This window comes from Monodelphis domestica, chromosome 5 (assembly GCF_027887165.1).
Source record: "Monodelphis domestica isolate mMonDom1 chromosome 5, mMonDom1.pri, whole genome shotgun sequence".
Lineage (NCBI taxonomy): Eukaryota > Metazoa > Chordata > Mammalia > Didelphimorphia > Didelphidae > Monodelphis > Monodelphis domestica.
In genome coordinates, this window is record NC_077231.1 from 184,324,603 (window position 1) to 184,347,686 (window position 23,084).

Below are 23,084 nucleotides of genomic sequence, written 5' to 3' on the forward strand. Positions count from 1 at the left end.
GTAATTTAGTCCAACCTTCCCACTTTGCAGATGAGAAAATGGACATTTAGACAATCATAACCTGACTTGTCCAAAATGGTCACTCTGTTGATGCTTAGAGCTGGCAACTCAAACTAGGTCCACTGACTTTTCAAGTCCAACAAGTTTTCCACAACTCAAAACTGATGGATGGAAACAAATCTCAATCATTAATTTTATTGCTTATTTACTCCTCATTCACTAGATCAGTGCTAGATTCTCTTCGAAGGACAAACAGTGGTCCTGATTTTATCTATTGCTACAATGCTTGGAGATCATAAGTCCATAGAATTAGAGCTGAAAAAGCCAGCTCATTCAAACCACACATTTTACAGATAAGGAAAATGAGGTCCAAAGAGGATGACTGACCTGCAAGATATTAAATGATAGAGCCAGGATTGGAACAGGTCATCTGATTCCAAATGCAGTGCACTTTCCACTACAGCATACTTCTTCCTGTCAAGCTTGCAAACTGAAGACACAACTGCACAATTAGTGGGGAAGCAGTAACCTTTAAGTCAAACTTTAAAAATCAGAACATTTCAGTGGACCGCAATGTAATTTCATTTTTTGGGTTCCTTGGTATTTTCATAGTTATTTAATAACCCTGATTTCTTGCTGAGAAGGCAACTAAAAGAAATTGGAGTCTCCTCTGGGTTAAGCACTTATGTTGTTCTTCCTTCTTGAAATCTGAGTTATTACAGTAGGGGCTAAGAATTGCATAATGTAACCGTTGCAACAACTCGGCTATCCACCCCCCACCCCCCAGGACAATAAATTCCTTGTTTCTGTAGTGCCCAAATCTTCCCTACCCCCTATCCCCACCCCCAGGTCAGTGTTGTACTGCTAACGGAAAAGTTGGAAAAGACCAGAGAGATAAGCCTTGTTTGGCTTATTCGTATGGCCGTGCATTTGTGTGTAAGAGAAGAGTCAGAGTTAAGGAGGTGGGATTGACGGGAGGTGTGTGAAAGAGAGAAAGAGGGAAAGGGGAAAAAAAGGGAGAGAGATCTTCTGTCAGCAATCTCAACAGGCAGACCAGGAGGGGGAGACTCAGTCTTGCTTATTACCAGCTGTGCTAACTCCAGGCTGACCGAGGTGGGGAAGGGAGAGAAAGGAAAAGGAAAGAGAGAGAAGAACGGAGGAGAGAGAAAGGGAGAGCGAGAAAACTCCTTTACCTACAAAGTTTTACTTATCCATGAAGATGCCTGGGGAAAGAGAAAAGGAGATTGCCCAGAAGAGCTAGGGGCGAAGCAAGGTCCCGGGTTAAATTTGCCCTTCAGGACAGCGCCAGTGCCCACCTCTGCAGAGCCTTGGGCCCCAAAGGAAGAAGAAAAACTAGAGGGGCACGTGCAGGAGGAGTGTTGGGCAGTGATCCTCCCCGCCCCTCTCCAGCATACACACGCATACACACTCACTCGCACTAGCACACGCGCGCACGCGGAACCCAATGCCGGGGTGAGTCACGGGCAGGTCAGGACCGCATGTGGAAAGGGGCGGAGGGAGCCCTAGGACCAACGATTTGCCTTCGGGAGCTTTCACAGAGCAGCGGACACCAGGCACCTAGGAGGGGAGGAGCGCTCCCTGGCTCACTCTGTGCCAAGGCTGCCAGGTGACCGGGGAGGGCCGCTCACCTCCTCTCTCGTCGTACCCCCCTCCCCTCCGCACCACCCCGAACGCCTTTGTGTCCAGATGCTGCGGAGACCAGCTTGACTGAGGAATCCAGATGCGGGACGACAGCTGAACAGCTGCGAAAGGAGGGAGGGGGAGGGGACAGGCAAACGCCTGCGGGTGGTCTTTAACCCCCTGAGCTGCTTCTCTGTGTGGACGCTGGCACCTCCAGGTAAAGATTCAAACCTCTTCCAGAATAGACCCCCCCACCCCTACCCCGCGCGCCCCTTCTCCTCTTTGTTTGTAAAAGATAGGAGTGGTGGGTGAATTGGGCAAGGAGAGAGAGATCGCTAGAGAAAGGTGGAGTGAAGAGAGAAGATAACTGGAGAAGAGTTTTTTCGTTGTCAAAAGCTAAAGTTGTGTAGCCGGAATGAAGGTGAAAACAAAAACTATTCTTTCACACTTGAGGGGTATTGACATCTTGAATGTTTCCCTGGATGACTCAGGAGCCGATCTTGTGCCTAGGCATGGGGAATGAGGCCATGGTGTGTGTGTGTGTGTGTGTGTGTGTGTGTGTGTGTGTGTGTGTGTGTGTGTGTGTGTGTGTGTTTGCCACCTCGACAGATAAGTTCAGTTGGTGATCTGATTCAGCTTTACAAAGGGATGCAGTCACTCTGACTCTAGGTGGTGCAGGGAGGAACTAGGCAAAGCTTTAATCAAGACTGATTTTATAGTCTTTGAAAGTACACAGGTGCATGTGTACACCTTTCTGGGAGAGTCCTAATTATCCATTTCCTGACAGCAGAACACACTTGTGCCAATTAATAATTCCTCAGTCTTCAGAACACACTTGTGCCAATTAATAATTCCTCAGTCTTCAGTCATACCTCATCTCAATGCTTGGGATGTGGAAAGACAAAATTGCTTATAGCTAGCTTTCAGGCAACTGTTGCTGGTATTGATAGAGAGATGGCTTATTGGTTCAATAATTGACAGGTACTTTCTGCATTTTATAAATGAAAGTAATTTCATTGAACTCTGCAGTACAGAAAGCTATATCAAGGTTTGGTTTCATACACCATACCTTTTAAGTTTTGTTTTTTGTTTTTTGTTTTTTTAATTTACTTACTAATTTGGCAGTTGGGAACTGTTCTCATGCTGGTGCATGAAGAATTATGCTGGTATATTTTACCTTTTTAAACAACTTTATGTTTGAAGGAGCTCTCTAGCAGAATGAAATATTGCCAACTCTCTTAGGCAAAATAATCAGGATCCATTAATTGCCAAGATATGATGGGCAATGAACATGAAGTGATTGTAAAAACTGACATTGCAAAGAATATATTGAACTCCGGATCACTCTCCCCAGGTTTAAAAAAATGATCACATTTTATAACATTGAATTGAAGGCTTACTTTTTAGTTTCTATCATCCAGACACATGCACATTGCCATGCAAATGGATTCAATAAAACATTATTTTCCTTTACAGCAGAACTGTTATGGCTGACTAATGAATTTTTTTTCTGCAGAGCGATTATCTAAAAATGATGTACATCATGTTTCTCTGTGCTACTGGAACATGAATTGTGCTCTTATGTAAACAGTATAAGTGGTGCCTGGACTATTTACAAATATGTAGCCTCATTTTTATCTCAAAGCTTATTGAATTTTATCTGAGCAAAGACACTTCTGTAGTTATATCTAGTAGAGAACTGAAGACCATTCATCCTCATATTTGGTATTTTTGTTACTGAATTGCAATATTTTTATGAGTCATGCTTTTTTATTTTTATTTTTTTTAAATCCTTACCTTCTGTCTTGGAATCAATACTGTGTATTGGTTCCAAGGCAGAAGAGTGGTAAGGGATAGATAATGGGGATTAAGTGACTTGCCCAGGGTCACACAACTGCCAAGTGTATGAGGTCAGATTTGAACCTAGGACCTGCCATCTCTAGGCTTGGCATCTCAATCCACTGAGGAACCCAGCTGCCCTGAGTCATGCTTTTTAAATTGTGGAGTGACAATTCAAGGTTCTTTGTACCATTTATTAGAACTTTTTTACAGTATGTCTTAATGTATCTTATCCAAAATGTTTTATCTTTTATAAAATATACAGGTGCTTAGGATAAAAATCTAGTCAAAATTTTGAAATGCAATAGATTTAATTGTCAACTTTATTTTACTTTTAACAGTTGGAATCTGCTGGATGTAGTTTATATTCTATTATTTTTTTAAAAACCCTACTTTTGGGTGGACTTGTTTTGTTATTTCAGCAACATCAAAATGGTTCATCTTCTTTAGATATGTATACCTTCAACAAACACTAGGTGGGTTTATCTGAGTGATTATAAGTGTTGAAATCAAGTAGACCAAGTCAGAATAGATGTTCATAGCTAATATTAACAGTACTACTTATTCCCCAGAAGAAAAAAATCTGCTTTACTAAGGCCCAAAATTGAAAGGGGAGAGAATTGAAAAGGCACTCTGTTATTTCTTTTTGACCTGTCATTCTTCTATTCTTTTTATTGACATCTAATCTTATATCTCCTTTTATTTAAGAAAGCCTAGAATCAAAAAAACTATGGGAAATTACTCCAATAGTAGCAGATGAAATCTATTTTAAAATAACAATATTTTCCCTTTTTGTTAGAAGAACTAAATGTTAGGCTCAAATCAATGTTATTTCCTCCAATCTCATTTTTTCTTTCAAAGCAAAAATAAAGAACCTAGGCAGACTGGTTCCTTTAAGAAGGAGAGTATTCGCTTGAGGGTGGCCTTTGTAGCCTGGCTGAAATCTCAGCCAGTAGTCTCAGAGCTTGGAAACAGTAAGCTTTATTCTATACTGTTTACTCTAACTCCATTCTTTTTATTTAATACTATTTATTTATCACCCATCTCTACATTTCTTGTCTCTTAATCTTCATCTCAAGCCCTCTGGTTTGTCTGAGCTTCTGCCAAATTCTGTGGTCTCATTTTTTTCTTCCACAATTTCTTTTTTGTTGACCTCAGGTTTGGAGGACACTGCCTGTCCCTTAATTCATCAAAATTAGCTATCCTCTTCCAGAATCTTCTCCAATTTTTTTTCTTTTCAGCAGTGCCTTCAGGTGACAGTGCATTTTCTTTCATACCTACTTTTTCTAGGTTTCCTGTTGTTTCTTTGTAAAGAGGAAGAAGGTAAATCTAGGAATCCCCAAGCTAAAGAATTTTGTACTTTAAAGAATTAGCCTTCTTTTCAGTGGGTTGGTCTATATTGTAGAAGTAATAACAAATAAATAAGAAAGGTTACTGTTAACTACCTAATGTCTCTTTAGGCAGGAATGTTTTGACTTCCACTTTCTCCTCTAGTTAACCCCAACCTGTGGTAGAATGGATTGTATGCATCTGAATCCCTAGGCAGTCAGTGTTGGGTAGTTTTATTTAGCAAACATTTGTTGAGCACAGCCAGTGCCAGATAGCATTCTAGACTAGGGAGGGGGTGGGGAAGATCCAAAAGATAAAGTCCTTATCCTTAACAATCTTGTAATCTAACTATAATGGCAAATTCCACTTCTACAGATATATATTAAATTCCTGATAGACACTAGAGGTGATAGGAAATTTAGATAAGATAGACAAAAACCTGCCCTCAAGGGGCTTATAGACCAGAAGAAGGATATGGTCTGCTTAGTAAAACAATAGGACACACATACAAATAACTGCAATATAAATTGCAAATCGTCTTGGGAACAATTGGAAATTGCAAAATGAAAAAAAATCTTGTCAATGAACTCTCTGTGTAGGCAAGCATTTAGAGTAATATGTGCAAGAGAAAAGGACAAAAGATGTTTTTAATGTAAATAAATCACTTAGCATGTAAAAAGAGAAGAGTTAGGGACTATACCTATGATTCCATATGAAAAGGGAATTTCCAAATGAAGAAAAGCTTTCTACCACTACAAATTGGCATCTTCTTTGCAATTTATAGGATTAGAGCACTGTTTAGATCATTGAGTGCCTTATCTAGTGTCAGACATGTGTCAGAGGATAGATTTGAACCCAGCTGTTACTGGTTTTGAGACCAGCTCTCACCCTACTATGGCACATTGCCTCACTGCCAAGAGACAAAATAGGGATAAGTACTGGACCTGTGATTTCTCTAATGTATAGAATTTACAGTACTTAATACAATATAATAGATTTAGAACTATAAGAAAGGAAGGAAACAAGTCTTTATGAAAGTTACTACTATGTGCTAAGCATTTGTACCTCATAACAATCCTGGAGGGAAGGTGGTGTTTTTATACCGATTTTGCAGTCGAGGAAACTAAGGCAGACAAAGCTTAAGTAACTTGCCCAGGGTCACAAAGCTGCTAAATGTCTGAGGGTGACTTTAAACTCAGGTCTTCCTGGCTCCAGGTCCAGTGCTCTATCTACCTAGCTGCCTCAGACACTTACTTCCTATAGAAGGAATCTCAAAGGTCACCTAGTCCATCCCATTCATTTTACAGATGAGGAAGCTAAAACCCAGAGAGAAGTTGATTAAGGTCACACAAGTAAATAAGTGACACACAGGTATAGAACCCCGATAACTCCTAATCCAATCCTTTATTTACTATATCATACTGTCAGAAGCTATAAATTTTGGAATGTTTGGTCTCTCCCTCCTCTGAACCAGCCTAAGTGAACTTACTGTGTGAACCATGTCACTTTATGTTGTCCCCTGCTTCCTTGAAGCATACTGGGTTGGTTGGTGTTTGTTTGGTTGGTTCTTTTAATGCATGTCTCATTTTTCCTACTGGAAACTCCATGAGAGCAGAGACTGAATTAGTTTTCTTTTTATATACTACAGCACCTAGCCTACCTTGCAGCACTCATTAAGTATTTGTTTAATTGAATAGAACCATAGTCAGACTAGTAGCTTCATTTGAAAAAACCTTTAGAGATCAGACAGGAAAAACTCTGCAACTTTCTAATCAATCAATAAATGATCAGTCAAATGAGGTAATTTTGCAAAGTTACCAGCACATTACCTAGCACATGGTAGGAGCTTAATCAATGCTTGTGTCCTTTCCTTTCCTTTCCATGCCCCAAAATATAGCAAATCATTCAAATGGATGATTTCCTCATAAAAGATCCTAGGTTATCTCTTGAAAGTAAAAGACTGGTTTACACATTAATTTCAATATTATTTTATTCCACTTCACCTTTAAGTTTCCTCACTTTCACATTCTTAACCTCATTGGAGGTGCTTATTCTCTATAGCTAGATGGTATAGTAGATAGCACTGGCCTGAAGTCTAGAAGACCCAAGTTCAATTCTAGCTTCAAGCACTTATTAGCAGTGTGCCCCTGGGCATGTCACTTAACTTGTATCTGCCTCCATTTCCTCAACTATAAAATGAGAATAAAAATAGAACTAGAGTTGTCATATGGATCAAATGAGATATTTGTAAAGTAGTTAGCATAATACCTAGCACATAGTAGGCTTGTTCCCTTTCCCTTTCCCTTCATCTTCAGTATTTCAGTAGACTTATATTCTCCATCCATGCCTTCTTATCCTGTGCAATTCTTAGTCTGTATTCTCACATGAATATTTTACCAAGGATCCATCTAGTGGTCTGGAGGTCTGACACTAGATTTTTAAACTTGGTGCTATGCAAAAGGCTAAAGTTAGTGCAGAGGAAGATATTTCACAAATTGTATAACTGAAAAAAATGGTATTTTTTATCAGAACTGTACTTAGATCAAAGCATACTATTTCACATCAGTTTATTTATGGTATTATTCTGGGATTTTGGTTTTGTTGGAGTGTGCTCTTACAATAATGACCAATATGGAAGTGCATTTTGCATGATAATACATGTATGGCCCAGATAAAATTGCTTATCATCTCCAAGTGGGGGGAGGGAAGAGAAGAAGGGAGATGGTTTGGATCTTATAATTTTGGATAACATATTGAAAATTATTATTACATGCAACTGGAAAAATAAAATTCTTTGAACTAAAATACAAATGAATAATAACTGCACTTAGCCATCATCTCTATGATATAAGTGGATAAAGAAAACCTGGGTTCATGCCCATTTCTTGCACATATTTTACTATTCAGTGTCTCCAAACAACTTTCTAAACCTTAAGTTGCATAACAGCAAGTAACTCATCTGCATTGATTGAAAGACTTTCTTCAGTGGAAGTTTCTTACACTGCAGAAATCATGGGTCCAGCAAAATACTTTAAAAGATCATAAGATTAGGACTAGAAGTCATCTCGTGAACATCCCTCATTTTGCAAAAGAGGAAATTGATACTTAGAGAGATTGAGTAAGTTACCCCAGGTCAATCACACAGCTACAGAGTGGTAGAGAGAAGGAAAAACAGAACATAGGTGTTCTGATCTCAGCCCAGTATGCTTTCTTTTGGGTGATACTGTTGCTCCAAGAGCTCCAATAAAGGTGATAAGTTTTGGCCTTTTCCATTTGAAGACAGATTTAGATCTGTGGACTAGCTAATAATGAAAGACTGTAAAGGACATATCCAGTCCCTTGAGTCATCATCCACTTCTCTCTGATCCACTATATCTGTAACACAGCTGGCCAGAAGACAGCTTTGTATGTGTAGAGCTTTCCGCTCCCATTATCAGATTAGGAGCTGTGAGTAATTTTGTACTCTGTCATTGTAGAAGAAACCCCAAGCTCAGATATCTCTTTAGTTATGTTTTACAGTTTAGTTAATGTATCCCAGTTGGGACTTGTTGCAATAAAAGTATACAGTAAAACCTGACTATAATTGAGTTTTGAGAGCTAAATAAAGAGAGCATTTTTATTAGCAGTAAAATGTTTAATTGAAAGAAAATCATATGTATGGGATTTGCAGGAGAACTTAAAAGACAGCATTGTGAGCCAACAAAATATATTTTATAATAATATGTGATCAGAAATGTGTCATTTGTTATTAGTGATTGTGAAAATTATTCAAAAACATGGATCATAGAAGCTCCTATTGCTTTTTTAACCTTCATTTTCCTACAAAACTATGACTATTTGCTATGTGTATGTGTTTACGTGTGTGACATATGTGTGTATTATAGATAGATGTATGTAACTGATAAATAGATGTAGATGGATGGACAGATAGATACATAGATAATAGAGTTTATTGCTCGTATCACTAAAGAGACTAGTATCTCTTGAAAAATCATGTTCCAACTGGTATATACTATTGTCCTACAATATGGAAACATTCTCACTTCACCCCTTGGCACATTATATATAGTTAGAGCACCACAGATCAGGTGGGAGTCAGGATATTTATAGTCAGGGAATGAGATAAATAGCCCTTTCCTCCCACATTGAAAATCAGAATTGTAGGAGTAGGATAAATTTAATTTTGCCTGAGGCATACTCACTCCCAGATTTGGGGTTGTGAAAGAAGTGTACAAATATCTTCTGCCTGCATTTCCAAAGACCCCAAACCAACAGAGCTACTATTCCATTCTCATAAGTTTTAGTCTCTTCACAACCCAAAAAGAGATTCCAGTTAAATGAGATTTAGCTGAGACATTTATAGCCTTGTCATTAATATTTTCTCTACTCATCATATCTGAAATGAGGATTAGTAGGGCCATCATACCACTATTCACTATATTAATCATTTTATTTTCCTCTTTTCTTTAAGCTGGTGCTTTCTTTCCTATAAAAAAAAAGGCAAGCATGCCCTCTCTTTTTCCCTCCGATTTTCTCCCATTCCTTTTCGTCCACTTTCCCCCCCTTTTTTCTGTCTAGACCAGTTCGTAGGGCCCTTTGGGGATTGCCTAACCGAATAGCATAGAGGGCTAAAGTGCTTGCTGTCCTTTCCATAATATGTTCTAATCAGTCTCTACTAGTGTTTTAGCTTAACCATTTAAAAAACAATAATGGGTCCATTGAAGTATTTTTAAAGAAAAGTTATTCTGCAGTAATTCACCCCTGGGAGACATTTTCTTAAGTACCCAAATATATAAATTCACATGCCTCATATCAAATTCAAGTTCTGTGAACTTCTCTTAATATGTAATCTATTTATCTTTTTCTCAAATTGAAGCAATTATCTAAAGTACGAGAAATATCTAAATCTGTTCTATGTTTATGTCTAGATTTTATGTACCAAGTTCTTCTATTTGGGGTGAATCCTCCTTTTTGTAACATTTTCCCAGCTTTAAAAAGCTGTCTGAAATCCTCCAAAGTAGTTATTCCTGTCTGAAATTCAAGACTTCCATTGCCTTGCTTGTTTCAAGTATCTTTAAATAAGTCAAATCAGTGGGGCAATCCATTTTCCAATGAATAAAAAGCACACAGATTATGTACTAACTTGTTTCCTTTAGTCTTAAAAAATCTTCAAAATGTCCAAGCTGCCTTCAGGAAGACCATTGTGTTGGAGAGGAAGATTATGTACTGTATTTCTTCCTACCATTTTAAATGCAAATAAATAATATATAATAAAGTACTGTGAATATTAAGATCAGCGATCTCTTCCTGTTTTTTAAATGAACTTGCTCCTTTTGCTAGTCAGTGTTTAAGGTCAGAACTAAAAGCAGGTGATTGACAGAGAGAAATGGATTCTTCTGACATTAAAAAAAAAAAGACTTGAAGGAATGGTTTCTTAATGACGAAATAGTTTATTTTTAGAGAATTAATTGCACATTAAAAGCTTGGGGGCTTTGGAGAAAGTCTTACTTTTCACCAGCCAGAGAAAAGAAGGTAAACTGGTTTATTTTGCAGTAGATAGTTTGCACCCTTCTGTTCCTAATCAGAAAGGAAAGGGAAATCCAGCCAAGCTTTGGGTCCATAAGACAACTCAAACTATCTTTAAAAACATGTTTTGGCTTCACTAGGTCCCAACATGTGTTTTGGCCAGCACTTTAGTTCTTCAATTTTAAACCTAGGGGTCTTTTAAGGGAAATTTAATACATGTGTTTCTGATGCACTTAAACTTAAATCATTACCCATAAACTGTATGTCTCTCTCAACACTTTGATGTCCAAGCAGTCTTTGAAACCATTTAAGGACCATATTTTTGTTTCTGAAAATAAGAAGTTGCTTATTGCTTGGGTTCTGCCAACAGGATCACCAAAAAGTTTTGCAACTAAATGATTATCAGATAGGTTCTTTCCTTGGCAGAACAGATTTTCCCCTGAGTGCTAATGAGTTTTTCTGATGTGACAGGAAAAATCTAGGTATTTTTAAAGGCTTTGTTTCTCAATGGCATTCAATTACAATCATCTCTCTTCCCCCCCCCCCTTTTATTTTGTGCCAGGGAAATATTTTTATACAACACTGAATTTTGTTGTGGCTTGTTGTTTTATATGTGTGTGTGCATATATACATATATATATGTAAAATCTCCATTGTCATTTAAGTCTTATATCTATATACTTGTTATTCTCCTTTTCCAAAGGGCTTCCTGTTAATGTCAGTACTACAAAGTAGGATAAAAGTTCATCTGTCATATCTTAATATGAGTTCTTCTCTGAATCAATGACCTTATTTGACAAATTTCAAAAATTGGCCATATAACTTAGTGCAGGACATTTATAGAAATTCATTCTTTGCCAAGGAGCTACTTTCTTACCAAAAAAAAAAAATACTAAGAATAGTAAGAGATTTCAAAAGCAATTTGACTGACTCTGCTAATGTTACCGTTTGCTTTCCAAAAATTCATTTTCCTCCTCTACTTTCCTCATCATCCCTTCTGCCTTCATCCTACCACTCCAACTCACCCCTCCCCACCATTTTGCCATTCTGACTGTCAGAAAACTAGGAACCAGAAAGGGACAGGTTGTACCAGTTGGGATCTTTAACAAGTTCTAACTGGTTTAAGAGAAGTGGGGTTATAATTGTAAACTGCTGTAATGTGTAGGGGTTTTGTACTTTACTATAATAGTGGTCTTGCTTTTTAGCTCTAAATTACATGATGACACATCTTTGAACTCTATTGTGTGAAGAAAAACACCTTCTTACTGAAGCTAGATTTCCTGTTTGTGCATGCGTCTTTTCTGGTAACTGAACTTCCCATATGAATACTGCATAAAAATGTAATGAGAGTTTAAAAGGACAGGAGTAGTTTATTTCTCAAAGTCAACAAAATCTTTTTTTCTTAATGAAATCAAGTTGCTTTTTAAAGAATCAATGTTAGCATATGGGGAGGAACACTCATTGATGCCATAATAAGTCTGGGGTTCCCGATTTTCACACTGATTTTGATATCAGACAACCTTGCACATTCAAAACTCTGTTCTATTGTTGCCAAATACATTACTCTTTGACGGGGAAGGAAAAGCTTCTGTATTATAGTTAGCTAAAAATAGACATTGTCTATATTTAATTGCTCAAAATTCCTTACTGTTTGTATCTTCCCCCCAAGCATTTAACCAGTGTTTCATCATATACACCACACTAGATATTTACATTTCCAATTTTAGTTACTAGTTTGAACATTTTTGCTGAATTTATGTTAGTGTCCCTCACTTCAATAGTTAGCCAAAGCTACCTTAATAACCACATATTTGTGTGTATTTTCAATAAATATTTACATAAGAACTGAAAAGAGTTTCAATTAAATTAAGAGGTCTTGCAGCTCAGCAAATGAAAAATCACATTTTTCTTTAAAAGGCAAAATTGGAGAAATCTCATCAAAGTTAAATGATTATTTTATAATTATTCTTCTTGCCACAACAGCAGAATATATATTTAATAACTCAAATATATTTAGTTCTTTAAGATTTGCAAATAGCTCTCTTCAGCAACAACCCTGTGAGTTAGATTGAAGCAGTATTATGCTAACTTTTATAGCTGGGGAAACTACTCATTACCAAACAGCTAGAATCAAAATTGCAGATAACAGAAACAGCAGTAGAAACCTAAAAAGATCACAGCATGTTATCATTGATGACTTGCACAAAAGAAGCAGCCTAAAAGATGTCATCCAGGAAATGTATGATGAGAAAAAGGGGGGGGGGGCTAGTTAAATGCTACATTTGTACTCACTTAATATTAAAGAACTTAGAGAATTCGACATAATTGCTATATCCTCTGTATAGGATTTTGATAAAACAAGGATAAGGACCAAGAAGGATAAGAAGATGTGGATGGATTAGGATGTATATCAATAAAGTTTATTTATATCAACCATTTGATTTCCATCAATAGCGATCCATATTTCCCTGTGCCTCATTCCCCTCTAGTCCTATTCAATATCTTCATCATGAACACTAGTTCTTCTACTGCTCAGAATTCCTCCATACATCTGCCATAATCAAACTTCCCTTTCCTTCTCTCGAACTTGTACTTAATCATTTTCTGCTCTTAAATCCTTTTCTCCCCTGTCCTGTCATGACCTATGCTTTGCCAAATGCCAACCCTAGAATACTCCCATAACTCACCTCCACAGCTCTTACTCACAGTGTTACTGAATAGTATTGAAGGGAGTCACACAACCTTGCTGACCACTACAAATCTCTGTTATATAATCATATTTGGGCACTCACTGTCACAAGGCAAATCCATTTATACTTCCATGAGTGACTTTTTATTTAATTCTCCACGGTGGTTGTTCCAAAATTTACCTTCTCTCTCCAGACTTCCCACACTATTCTTTCCAGCTTCTCTTTTGGCTAAGGACCTCAACTCTTACATTACTGAGAAAATAGAGGTCACTTGCCTTGAGCTTCTTCTTGTCCCTTACTGCCCTTCTCGAAGTCTTTTCATATCATCCCTATTCTCTTCTTCTTCACTTAAATATCTGACAAAAGACAATCCTTCTTCTCAACAAGTCCTATTCTTTTGTCTGTGTCGATGATGCAATCCTTCCCTGTTTTCTCTTTCAGTAGATTTGTCCCATAATCATTTCATCTCTAATCTTCAATCTCTCTCTATTTACTGTCTCCTTCCTAACTAGTTACAAACATGCCAATCTCTTCCCCACCCTTAGTGTACCTTCATTTGACCCTATCTCCTAAAACTCTTGTTGAACATCTCTCCTCTCTTTTATAGTTCAATTCATAGACAGTCATTTATGCTCATTGCCTCCTCTTCCTCACCTCTTATTTCTCCAACCTTTATTTTCTGATCTCATTACTCAATTTAAATATCTCATTCCAAATTTACCATCCAGTGACCTCTTCTCAGCCATATTCTTCTTGGCCTCTCTGCAGTGTGTGATGAGATTATTGAAAATCCTTTCCTACTGGGGTATTCACTGTTCCCTGGGTTTTTATGCCACTGCCTCCTGCTTCTCTTCTTACTTTTCTGGCTAGTCCACAGCATCCTTTGAAGTAACAGCATGATGTATAACCCAGGTATCTTTCTTAGACCTTCTTCTTTCTTTCTCACCTTTCTCTCTCCCCTTCCTATAATTATATTATCAGTTTCCATAGGTTCAATGATCACATCTGTGTACATGATCCCTATTTCTATATAAATAACCATAGAATAGCATGATGGTATGCTACTGTAATCATTGCTACTTAGAGAAGATCATGCTGTCAAATCTGTTGAGTTCAGAAGTTCTGAGCTAAAGTCAGTTAAGGCAATCATGCACCCAGACTAAATTTGATGTTAATATGGTGAACACTCAGCAATGTCAGACCACCAAGGGCCTAAGGAGCGATGAACCAGCTCAGGTTAGGAAAAGAGCAGATAAAATTCTCATACTGATCAGAATGGGACATCAGAGTGCCCATCAGTAGCCCCTGAACTTCCAGTCTGGATTAGATATGGAAATACAGACTTTAACACGCATAATAAAAAGGAAAATGTAAAAGATTAGCATCCCTAAATTCCCTCCTGAACTCTACTTCCCCTTCACCAAATGCTGATCAGACATTTCCCAATGGATATATGATAGGAATCTCAAAATTAACATGTCCAAAGTGAAATTTATTTTATTTCTCTAAAAATTATAGTAATATAAAACATAAAATAAAAATGATAAAAATAAACAACTACCTCTATTCCTAAATGTCTTATTTTTCTCTAGAGACCTCAACATCCTTCCAGGTGGCCAGGTTCAGAACTCAAACTTTTCACTAGTTTTTCCACCCTCAGTCACCTCCCCTTTCCAGTCAATTGTCAAGTCTTATTAATTCTACCTCCATAAATTTTTGTCTCATTTATTATTTTCTTTCATTTGCTTACTTGGTATATATTTTATATTTAACTTTCTGTATACATGTTGTTCTCTCCAAATAGGATGGAAGTTCTTTGATAGCAGAGGATTTTTCATTTTGTCTTTGTATCTAAAGCAGTTGGTATAATGCCTAAAACATTTTGGCTATTGCACTGGTGAATCATAAGCATGACATGTAGTATAGTATGGTGGAAAATAAAAACATTAGATTTGGTGTCATAGAACATAGGTTCAAATCCCAATCACCTTAAGAACAAATCATTGAACTTCTCTGTCCCCCACTTTCTTACTCTGTAAAATGACAAGGTTGGACTCAACCTTTAAGTTCCCTTATAGCCCTAATGTTGGCATATATCCAGAAGAAAGTGAAGTAGAAATCTGATTATAATTTGATTAATTTAAGCAATGCAAACAAATGGAGTCATGAAGGTCCCAGGTAGACCCTTTGGCCTAAGAGATGGAATTGAACTGTTTGTTATTTGGATAGGTGTCAAAGGAGGAAATTATAAGTTATATTTAATGAAATGCAGAACCAAAGAATGAGTACAAACAAAAGCTTATAGCTGAGTAGAAATCATTAAATCCTATAGTCTTCACCCAAGTTTAATTTCTGTAATGCTAAAATTAAAATTCTTTTAAATTTCACTTTAATTAGTTTATTTAGAACTAGTAATAGCTTACTGTGTGACCTACTTTAATCTTCCAATCACTAACAAATATATATATATATATATATATATATATATATATATATATATATATCTTATATATCATCAGAAAAGTGGAAGATAAAACCCTAGACAATTTCATTAAAAATAATGAAAGGTGACAGCACTTAAAACCATCTCATGAATTGACTAACTATCTCTTGAATATTATCAAAATTCCAGTGAATTCCTGAACTTACTGATCAATACTCGGGTTTCCTTGCAACTCCTAAAGATATGGCTTTTATTTTCAGTAGTCTGTAATTATTATATGAATTTTGGCAACTCAAGACTACAGATTTTCTCAAAACTCAGAAAATGGCATCTGTTTACATATATTTTGTTTTCCGAAAGCAAATCCCCACAGATGTCCATAAAATGAATAGACTTTCAAAGCATAAAGATTTTAGAAAAATATGTACAGTGTATGCAACTTAAAATAAAATTATAAAATGCTAGTGTTATCACTAATGTGGAAGCCAACAGATAGGATGAATATAAAGGTTATGATAAGCAATTGTCGAATTTATCACTGCTTCAGCCTTTTGATGAGGACTAACCTTGCTGCCTATTTAGATAGTCTCCTTGGGCAATGTACACAAAGGCAAGTGTTGTATCATAGTGAATTTTATTCTTGTTTATATTCCTTGTTTCAACTTACATGGTCTCCTTGAAAGCAAACAGGCTGATTAGAACCAATAAAAAGCAATAACTAGATGAAAAGTTTTTAAAAGTCAACTTTATTTTTTCACTGAATTGATCATTTGTGTAGAAATATATTTAATTTTGGATGCATCCAACCTTTTGGGTTAACAATGCATTAAAAGTTCAGAATGTTTACCGAGTTCCTTCTATCTACACACACACACACACACACACACACACACACGTGTGTACTTATACAATATGTGTTTAAAATATATTTATATCCTCACATGTGTGCATGTTTGTACTCATGTGCATATATGGTTTGTTTTTACATGTGTCATATATATGCACAAAATCATTGTGACACAATGAATAGAAAGTTGTCCTCTTAGACAAGGAGAACAAGGAGAATTAGGTTCAAGTCCTGCTCTGATGTGCACTTTGTAACCTGGGAAAATCAATTAGCCCCTCAGTGATCTAGTCAATTCCTTGAGGGCAGACATTGCATAGATGGTGCTAACATGGGTTAGAAGAGGGAGTTTCCACTCTCTATACCAATGAAATGGCTAGTCTAGACCCAATTCTTAGCCCTTTGATCTGGACCCATAATGATGCTAATTTCATTTGTGTAGGGAATTCCTAGTGCATCAACTTGCTCTACTAATTCAGATCAGCATTACTTCTCTAATTGATAGTCTTAAGCATTTGTCTGTAAATATTGAGAGATTAACCCATGACCACCACATAGTTAGGATTTGAGGCCAGTCCTTCCTGATAACAAGCTCAAGCTTCCATCCCATATTCTATGCTGCCTTTCAGACATTAGATGACCTAGCTACTTTTCTATCATCTTTATGCTTTGCTTTGTGTGTCTGTTCATCATCCATGGAAAATTCTGTTTAATCCTTTATTCACTGAAGGCATAGTAATTCCGATTTTTATATATATATATATATATATATATATATATATATGTATAGAGAGAGAGAGAGAGAGAGAGAGAGAGAGAGAGAGAGAGAAGGGGGGGCACAAATCCATATGTATGTATACACAGTGTATGTGTATGTGTATAGCAACTAGGTGGTACAGGAGATAGAATACCAGTTCTGGAGCCAAGAAGATCCATCTTCATGAATTTAAGTTTGACTGACTCAAACACTAGCTATATCACTTTGTTTGCCTCAGTCCTTCATCTGCAAAATGAGCTGGAGAAGGAAATGGCAAACCACTCCAGTATCTTTGCCAAGAAAACTCCAAAATGAGGTTGCAAATAGTCTTACAGACTGAAATCATTGAACAACTACCCCAAAAATGTAAATATGTATTACATATGTATGGGTCAGTATATGTACATACAGATAGACATGTTATATATATGTAGATAAAAAATTTGTGTATGTATACATATACACACATATATAACTTTTTGGACTATATTATCTTCCTCTAGGAAATCCAATCAAAAAGCAAATGTGTCCATAATTAGCTACTCTTTCTTCTCAAAGTATGATAACTTTTAAATGATGTTATAGGCACATATAAATGTATGAAATTTTTTGTTAACTGTTAAACAGTAAGTTAAATTTGTTCTAGAGCAAAAGATTTTGTTTGTTGACCTTGAAGATATTACATTGACTCCAAAGAAAGATGAATCAGCTGATGAATAAACTGGAACTCAGGAAGACTAGTTACTAATAAAAATAATTTTGTGAGTAATTATTCTCTTAATGCATCCACTCAGTGTCCCTAGTTGCTAGGGACAGCCTCAATTTTTGTCTGGTTTTCCTTGACTATATCTTGCTCTTGGGACAATTTCTTTTTTAGGAATGGATAAGGGGAAGGGAGGCTTCTGTATGCCATGAGGCTGATCAGTCATGGGAAAAGAGAGAAGAAGAATGGTTTCCCCAGCATGGCATCATATTTTGTTTTATGGATGTGGAAGGATTTTTGAACTCTTAAGAGAGTATGTGATTCATCAGTTAATAATGTGCCAACTTCCTCCCTATTGTGCCTCCGTTAAGTGGTTCAAAACTATGCCTCTATAATTCAGTTGTGCTCAACTCTAAACATTTATGTTTGAATATAACTGAAAGCCCTTGTTGCAGTTATCTTATCTTACAAATATAGAATGGGGATGTTCACATTTGACTTGTAGATATATGCAAAAACATGTTAATTAGGATGTCCCAGAGTAAAAGGGGGGGAACTCTTGTTCTTACATTCAAAATTAGTATTCAAGAAAATCACATGCATTGGACTAAGATATAAGGAAGACATTTTGCTTCTACAATATTTATAGCTTTTTAGCACTTTCTTAAAAGTGGCAGTCAGCCTTTATAATTTCCAACATAATAGAAGATTTCTCTTTGAACTGCAAGTTATTAATAGAGTTAAAAGCTTATTAATCAAATCACCCACAATTCAGTGTGTTCTGAATCGGATTGCCATAATATCTAACATGATTTTTTTTTTAAATGGTCACTAGATACCGTTGCCTAGAAATGACATTTTTTTAAACCATTCTTAGGAGGACAATGATATTTGTTGTGAAGACTGGCTTAACAGTATTGGAATCCTATTCTTCATGTCACCTTTGCCCTCTTCATCTCACTCTTTAGCAGTGACCTGTATCACATACCACAGCTAAGCAATGCGAGATTGGGATTTTTCTCATGTCAAAAGTTTGGCCTCCTTTAGACTTTCAAGCATTCAGGAAAAGAGGAGAAATTATATGTGCAATTAAGAGTGTAGGAGTCAGAAGAAGGCCTTATTGATCTCTCTCACAGAAACATTTGTACAAAAATTCAGAAACCTAATTTAGAGCTGTCCGTGGAGACCTTCTGACTGATCACATTAAATAAAATACACACGCTAATTAGGTGTGTGTCAATTTTAACTTATTTGGTTCTTTAGTGAGTCTGCTATATTTAAGTGTCTTCAATAACTTTATTTGTATAATAAAAGATCCCAATCAATTTAGGAACACCATTTCTTTGTCAGACTCTTTGTGATTCAATAAAATGCTGCCATGAGTAATAAATCTTTTTCCTGTAATCATGTATATTTTCCCCTTGCTCTTTAGAACAAAGAAAATTTCCTACCACAATTCCTGTGTGGCTAAACTGGGTCTCAGCATAATATTTTAAAGTACCTGAAGGGACCATGCTACTACTAATACTGTGATTGCTTTAAGGATATTCTGTAATAAAGACACATGCTATAAATACACAACCATGAAATCAAGACAGCAGCATGCATTTCTTTCCAACTCACATATGTAACAGAATCCTTAAAAAAAAAACTGGGCTCCTGGACACATAAGCTGTGAACAGATTTTAACCTAGCCTATCTGATTTGCTCTCTCTTACTGAATCATGTTTGTAAATAAGCTATTGTTCCCTTTATTTTTCCCCCTCCATTTGCTGACACATGCCCAGTAGGGGGAAGGTACTTATTTTGGTTTTGTTGAGAGGTCAGCCAGATTAGATATGGTTGGTAGTGGTTCCTTCTTTGTTTTTCTTCCCCACTAAGGGAGGTTGGAGAGAGGGCTATTGTACTGGAGAACAACATAAGAGGGGCAAGGAGAACCTGGAGAGGTTTCAAAGAAAAACCACAAGATTGGTAAAGTTGTAGAAAATACAAACTATGAGGAAGCTTTAAAAAAAGAATGTTATGTAATCAGGAGTGAAAAGAACTGAGGTGACACTTAACAATCTTCAAGTTTGTTTTTATTTTTTTAACAGTCTTCAAGTTTTTAATGGGTTATTATGCTGAGATGGTGACTAGGTCTTTATTTTTGCTGGAGTAAATGGTTTTCAACTATAAGAAGAGAATTTACATTAGCCATGATGAAGCATTTTCTAATAGAGATTTTGAACATTGGTTGGAATGTATTCACAGGAAAGGTTGGTGGTCTGTCTTCTGGAAAGACCAACAGCAGAATTAACGCTCATATGTTTAAGATGGTTTGAGCATAGGCAGCCTGAAAGGTTGAATAGGCCAAATGAATTCTCAAAATGACCTCTAAATCTATGATTCTATTCTTATGAATCTAACATACAGTGTTTTTAATTTACAAAACTCACATCTGGCTACCCTTTAAAAAATTGTTTTTATTCCTTATACTATCTTAAAAGGATCAAAGACTCTCAAAGTTAGAAGGGGCTCCAGAATCTATCCAGCCCAACCCAAACTTGAACAACAAACCTGCCCTTCTGGGGGGAAACACAGCTAATCTAATCCTTCTATGCTGTAGACCCTCAAATACTTGGAAGACAACCATGATGTCTCTCCTAAATTTTCTCTTCCCTAGGATAAATATTCCTCATTTTGTTCCACCATTCCATCATGATTGCTCTCAAACTGTACATTCTTTAATTTGTCTATGAGATTCCTAAAAGTATGGCACCAAACAGGTGAATAATATACTCCAGATGTAGTCTAACCAGGATAGATAATAATAGTATGTAAAGACTGGATGATGACTTGTCAGATGTATTATAGAGTGTAGAGACTATTTAAGTGTTGTGACTTAAAATCTAAATTAACTGGCCACCAGGGGAAAAAATCCCAAATAAAATACCCAAGTCAGTCTGGAAATTTATGGTAATTTTAATTAATATAGAGGGAAGGATTTAAGGAGAAAGAGGGAAGAGGGTATAGGATTTCTCCCACCTGGCCTGTGCCAGGGGGAGTTTAGATCTCTGCTGCTATGTCTCTGAAGGAGATTAGAGGTTTCTAAGAGGATAAAGTTTGGAAAGTAAAGGAGGAAAACTCAGCCAGAAACTCACCACCGAACAGATCAATAGATGTAGCCATGCCAAGATGCTGAAAGGCCCAGCACACTGCTACCAGCCACCTCTCTGCCACCAAAGGTACCAGAGAGAGGAAGTGACACGAAATATATAGACCTTTTACTAGTGTCCCATCCTCTAAATTTTTACACCTACCATTCATATCAGAGGCTTTTCTCCCAGACTGCCCATTCTTTAGTTCTCATCTTCTTTGATTAGATTATATCTTTTGAGTTACTTAACACTTCTTTGTTAAGTTTACCTTTTGTTAGTTACTTAACCTTTTTGTGATTAATTTACCCTTTATAATTACTTAACACTTTTTTCTATTAAGATCTTAAAATAGACTTAGCTTAAAGTTCTAGCTTCACTATAAAGTAAGAACTAAGTACCTTCATTGTTCAATCAGGAGATTACAATTTCATCTTCTCTGTAAAGTAAGATCTAAGTAGGGTGGAGTAATCTAAATTTCACAAGAGGGATCATAGGATCAGAAATTCAGAGTTTAAAAGGACCTTAGAGGGCATTGAATTTTGAGTTTTCATCTTACAGATGAGGAAACTGAGACCCAGAAAGATTAAGTGACTTGCCCATGGGACACACAGGTACTAAGGGCCAAAGATAAATCTTGAATCCAGGTTTCCTTGACTCCAAGTCCAGTATCTCCTATCTTCTCTTTTGCTTTTATCTAGTACTTTACATAATGTAGCCTAAATTTGCATTTGTTTTTTGGGTTTCCATAATATACTATTGACATACATCAAGCTTGCAATCTATTAAACACCTCATCTCTTTTTAAAATGAGCATTTTTAGTCATAACTTCCCTATCTTGTACTTATCAAACTGAATTTTTTGAACCCAAATGTATAGTTTAACATTTTTCTTTATTAAATTTGACTATCTCCTTGGTTCTTTCACCCTTGGAAGGATATAATTATCATTAAGCAATTTGAGAAATAACTAGTTCTGATTTTGGTGGTGTGTAATTATCCTAAAATCCAAGAATTAAAATTTTTTTTGAGAAATTTTAGGAAAAGAAACTTGTCAACATTTCAAATCAAGAAACTGTATCCTTTGGAGAAAGAGCTGTAAAGATGCCTGAAGAAGCCACACACTGCATCAAAAGATCCAGAATTAACTTTGAAATATAATGAACTGAATTGAAAGGGGTTGAACATACTTATTCTGAATGTAAACTCTTATGCCAAAGGGGACTGCCCTGGCATTTTGTCAATGCATCTATCAGTCATTTTATATTTTTCTTCTCATATTTCCCTCTCATCTCTAACTATTGTAACTTCCTCTTAGAAAAATACAATATTTTATGTACTTTTAGCTACAAGGTATTTAGAGTTTTAAAATAGTTATGTTTAAATGATCCATTGGGGAGACTGGTCTCCCAAAGGATCACAGGGGAATTATGCCAAGAAGAACTTATCCCCTCCCCCTCTTGAGTAGCCTAACCTGTGCATCAATATTCTTCAAATAACACAGTTGCACCAGGTTTTGTGTCCATGTACATACTGACCATGAATGAAAGAAAGGGAGCAGGACTTTTCTGGGACTTTTGGTGAACTCAGGGAGAGAGGAGACAGGTAACAGGGAAGAGGAAGAGGTTTTGCAGGCTAGAAGATACATGGTTGGAGGACTTAAAGTAAGAAAAAGAATTCAAACTTTGCTGACCTACCTTTCTTATTAATAAACTTTATAAAATTAATAACTGGGTAAATATATTAATTTTAACTTGTTAACTGTAGAAAAATGCCTGCATAATTGAGTATATTCTTCCTTACTGTTTAATTTCTCTATGGAAGATTTACAAATGCTTAATTTATTTCCTTTTTCTTATTGGATGTTTTGTAACATGCTACTATGATGATAATGTTTATTTCTTTCTCCATTGAACCACCATGGCACCTTTTCCTCTAGCTCTTGAATTCTTTAAGAATATATCTTAACATAATAATAATAACTAGCGTTTTATGATACCTTAAGATTTTGTGAAGAGCTTTACATATTTTATATGTGTGTATCAAATATAGGGTGCCACTCTGTTCCCCCTATTACTAATCCTATTCCTTTTAAAATACATTATGCCCTTCTGCAATTATATTATAGTCATAGGGCTTATCCTAAGCAGTCAGTGATGTCTAGAAGGTCCAATTAAC

The 23,084-nt window shown here is 36.3% G+C and overlaps 1 protein-coding gene and 1 long non-coding RNA gene across 2 annotated transcripts in view; one reads left to right on the forward strand and one right to left on the reverse strand.

Annotated features, from left to right (window-relative positions):
- Positions 1-1,548, reverse strand: part of LOC103105932 (uncharacterized) — a 7,123-nt gene extending 5,575 nt beyond the window's left edge. Inside the window, exons 1-2 of the long non-coding RNA XR_008912268.1 lie at positions 1,434-1,548; positions 388-490 (exon numbers count right to left, since the gene is read on the reverse strand). This is a non-coding gene — a long non-coding RNA (uncharacterized LOC103105932). The remainder of the gene's footprint in view (positions 1-387; positions 491-1,433) is intronic.
- MET (MET proto-oncogene, receptor tyrosine kinase) overlaps positions 960-23,084 on the forward strand; it is a 161,697-nt gene continuing 139,572 nt past the window's right edge. Inside the window, exon 1 of the mRNA XM_001368109.5 lies at positions 960-1,858. The gene's annotated coding sequence lies outside the window, so the exon portion shown is untranslated. The remainder of the gene's footprint in view (positions 1,859-23,084) is intronic.